This window comes from Saccopteryx bilineata, chromosome 4 (assembly GCF_036850765.1).
Source record: "Saccopteryx bilineata isolate mSacBil1 chromosome 4, mSacBil1_pri_phased_curated, whole genome shotgun sequence".
In the NCBI taxonomy this organism is placed as follows: Eukaryota; Metazoa; Chordata; class Mammalia; order Chiroptera; family Emballonuridae; genus Saccopteryx; species Saccopteryx bilineata.
In genome coordinates this window covers 217,331,099-217,335,497 of record NC_089493.1, presented here as the reverse complement: position 1 = coordinate 217,335,497, position 4,399 = coordinate 217,331,099, and the positions used below count along the sequence as shown (strand labels likewise).

General features: G+C 42.4%; 1 non-coding gene across 1 annotated transcript; it reads left to right on the top strand.

The window, feature by feature from the left end:
• The first annotated feature begins 2,426 nt into the window (after window positions 1–2,426).
• Window positions 2,427–2,502, top strand: TRNAS-AGA (transfer RNA serine (anticodon AGA)). Its single transcript has one exon. It is a non-coding gene; the product is annotated as a tRNA-Ser (tRNA).
• The last annotated feature ends 1,897 nt before the right edge of the window (window positions 2,503–4,399 follow it).

The window sequence follows — 4,399 nt, the reverse complement described above, 5'->3', positions numbered from 1 at the left end:
AATGATGAATAAAGTACGTCTTACCATTTATGTGACTTCTGGTGCTGTATGGTTTTGCTGATGGCTGGTTGGTACATGGTGAGGTTAAGCAGGCATCGAGACTTCCATCCATTAAACGTGATTTTAGGTTGGTCTTAACGTTCTTTAGATGTGAGAAAGACTGCTCACATGCATACATAGATCCAAACATTGTCAGCACAGCAATACTCACACGCTGCAGTGTGTGGTATGTGACGGGAAGCACGTTCCAAGTTCTGACAATCAGCTGGTCCGCAGGTTGAAGTTTTTTCATTTCTCCCCACTTGTATTTGCTCACCAACTCTGCATGCTGTCATGCAAGTCTTTCCAAATTTTCATTCAGTGACTTGAACTTATTCATCCACATGTCTGAGGCCTTCACATCAGCAGCTTGTAGTTCAAAATCTCTGACAGCGACTCCGGGATGTAACTCAGGTCGGCGCTGTCCATTGCACACCCCTGTGGATGGGTGATGAACTTAAAAAGACAAGTGCGCTCATGAAATTCACCAAAGTGCGCTTTGAATGACTGCAGGAGATTAGATGTGAAGCCTGCTAGCTGCCGGAGATCAAGATGTTGAGTGGGGTCACTTGCTGTGCATGCATCTTTAAACTCTCCCAGTTTTCCAAAGTGTAGTAAACGACCTGTTTCAATGTTGGCGATGAAGAGTTCCAGCTTGTTTTCAAATGCAAGCATGGCTTATTGAAGGGATAAGACTGTATTTCCAACGCCTTGCATTTTCACATTGAGCTGGTTCAGATGTTCAGTCATGTCCATGAGATAGAATTTCAGGAGCCACTCAGTGTTAGCTATCTCAGGATGCTCGACGTTTTACATTTCAAGAAAAGTTCAGATTTCACTCAGACAAGCCATGAAACGGCTGAGAACCTTCTCTCTTGACAACCAATGCACATTGCTGTGCAGAAGCAGACCAGGATAATTATTCCCAACTTCATCCAGCAGTGTTTTAAACTGGCGATCATTTAAAGCTTGGGCAACAATAAAGTTGACCTCCTGAATGACCAGCGACATCACCTCACCAAGCTGCTCACCACACATCTGAGCACAAAGCACCTCCTGATGTAGATGCAGTGAAAACTTAGGATGGGTCTCTTTTCATGTTTATGAAGAAGTGGTACAAATCCTCTGTTTTTCCCCACCATGCACGGAGCACCATCGGTACACACCGAAATAAGTTTATCCATTGGTAGATATTTTCTTTAGCGAACTCAGTGAAAAACTTGAATAAATGCTCCCCTCTTGTTGTCTCTTTCATAGGCAAAACAGCTGTAGTGTGTCACCGACAGCATACCTTGCAATCACACTGAACTGGGATAAATGGCTTACGTCTGTTGACTCATCCAAAGTGAGAGAAAAGAATGGTGCTGCATTTATGTTCTTCACTTGTGTTGCCTCAATTTGATTTGCCATCATGGTGGTACGATCCTGAACAGTTCTTGCCAACAGAGGCATGTCTTTTTTCTTTTTTTACAGGGACAGAGAGAGAGAGAGAGACAGGGACAGAGAGAGAGAGAGAGAGTCAGAGAGAGGGATAGACAGGGACATACCAACAGGAATGGAGAGAGATGAGAAGCATCAATCATCAGTTTTTCGTTGCGACACCTTAGTTGTTCATTGATTGCTTTCTCATATGTGCCTTGATTGTGGGCCTTCAGCAGATCGAGTAACTCCTTGCTTGAGCCAGCGACCTTTGGTCCAAGCTGATGAGCTTTTTGCTCAAGCCAGATGAGCCCGCGCTCAAGCTGGCAACCTTGGGGTCTCAAACCTGGGTCTTCCGCATCCCAGTCCGATCCTCTATTCACTGTGCCACCGCCTGGTCAGGTGAGGCATGTCTTTTATTCGTTTGATTATCTTGTCTTTATCTGAAAAGTCATCAAAAAGTTAATTGGCAACATCAAGCATGAATGTTTTGGCATACTCCCCATCTGTGAATGGCTTTCCATTTCTCACAATTGCTAAAGCACCAGCAAAGCTAGCCAAATTCCAGTCACCTTTTGGGTCCAAACATTGAGTTGTTGCTGACTAGCTTGCACTCTGCACAGTAACTCTTGACATGCTTTCTTCCTGCTGTCCTCTGCTGGATAGTTCAATGCAAATGGTGTGTGTCGAAGTGCCACTTTATATATGACCATTTCATTGATGCAATTTTGTCATTGCATATCAGACACACTGCAGAACCTGCTCTCCCCACAAAGGCAAATTCCTCTGTCTATTCCTGCTGAAAAGTACGATATTCCTCATCTTTTTTTCTTTTAGCCATCTTCTTTGTCAAAAGGGTTTCTGCAATTAGCTAGCTGACTAGTTGATTAAAAGGAGGGAAGTTTACTTCCTGACCTCACAATGACCCATGTACATAACGCATTATCCAATAAAAATTTGGTGTTGTGGCCCTGGCCGGTTGGCTCAGCGGTAGAGCGTCGGCCTAGAGTGCAGAGGACCTGGGTTCGATTCCCGGCCAGGGCACACAGGAGAAGCGCCCATTTGCTTCTCCACCCCTCCGCCGCGCCTTCCTCTCTGTCTCTCTCTTCCCCTCCCGCAGCCAAGGCTCCATTGGAGCAAAGATGGCCCGGGCACTAGGGATGGCTCTGTGGCCTCTGCCCCAGGCGCTAGAGTGGCTCTGGTCGCAAAATGGCAACACCCAGGATGGGCAGAGCATCGCCCCCTGGTGGGCAGAACATCGCCCCATGGTGGGCGTGCCGGGGGATCCCGGTCGGGCGCATGCGGGAGTCTGTCTGACTGTCTCTCCCTGTTTCCAGCTTCAGAAAAATGCAAAAAAAAAAAAAAAAAATTTGGTGTTGTCCCGGAAGACAGCTGTGATTGGCTCCAGCCACCTACAACCATGAACATGAGTGGTAGGAAATGAATGGATTGTAATACATGAGAATGTTTTATATTTTTAACGTTATTATTATTTTTATTAAAGATTTGTCTACGAGCCTGATGCAGCCATCAAAAGAGCCACATCTGGCTCGCAAGCCATAGGTTCCCGACCCCTGGAATAATGGGAAAGCAATCATCAGCAAAATAATTCAATAACATTTCTTAGAACTTAAGAATATAAGTTTCCAGGTTGAGTGCTTGGCCCAGTTATGTATATAGTAAACCTCATAGCAAAATTTTAGAACACGGGCTGGAGGAGACTGGGGAAAGAAAATTTTGTAAACTTCCAGAGAGAATAGATAGATCACATACAAAGTATTGAGAATCAGAATGACTTCTTAATAACATACTGGAAGCTAGAAGACTATGAATTGGTCTGTTTGGTGGAAATAAAAATGACTTCCAAGTCAATACTCTACCCAGCTAAAGAAGTGCAAACTAGAATAAAGACATTTGAGACCTATGATGTCTCAAAACATTTGCCTCCCAATTTGTCTTTGGAAGCTCCTGGAATATACACTTCCCTAAAAGGAGGAAGTATGATAGGAAACTTAAAGGTGTGGTTTCCATGAAAGAAGTATCTAACACAAAAACAAAGCAAAACCTCTGTGATGCTGGTAAAGAGCAATGCCAAGATGTTGGCTGTGCTCAAGGCTTTGAGTGACAAATTCAGATTGGTGCAGGTTCAAATGCTCGGGCAGAAATTATTCAAGATGACATCACTGGAGTACTTCATCTGAATGAAAATTGAGAATAGATTTAGCAATTTTTACAATTTGGGGTTAAATTGGTGATAAAACAGAAAATTAAAGAAAAATAAAAAGACATTAACTCCAGGGAAATGAAAATTTATGCACGAAAAAAAGTGCTTTATTGTTTCATTGTAAAATTCACAGTCATACAAAATAAACATTGAGTATTGATTATGAAATAATAATATTGGGAGGATGAAAAAAGTGAATGTGTGTGTGTTTGTACACATGCCATGTATGTGTATTTGTGGGGGTTAGAAAAAGAACTTAGAGTGTAACTGTATTTGGAGATAGGGCCTTTAAAAGAGACACCTAAGTTATAATATGGACTCTGGGGCAGCCCTAACCTAATCCGACTGGCATCTTTATAGGAAAGAACACACAAAAAGAGACACAAGAATTCATTGAAACCAAAGCGACCATGTCAGGAATTGCATGTCCTTCTTACAGATGGCATACAAAAATGGCAGCCATTTTTGACACAATAAAAGATGCCTCAGGGGAAACCAAACCTGATACTTTGATCTTGGGCTTCTTGCCTGTAGAACTATAAGAAAATAATTTGTTATTTAAGTTCATGGTATTTTGTAATGACAGTCCTATCAGACAGATATCAAAAGTTTTAATTTAAACATCTGAAAATATACTGCTCACAAAAATTAGGGGATATTTGTGATATTCCCTAATTCACAAATATGAAGTGATATTCTGTCACTTCATATTCATTT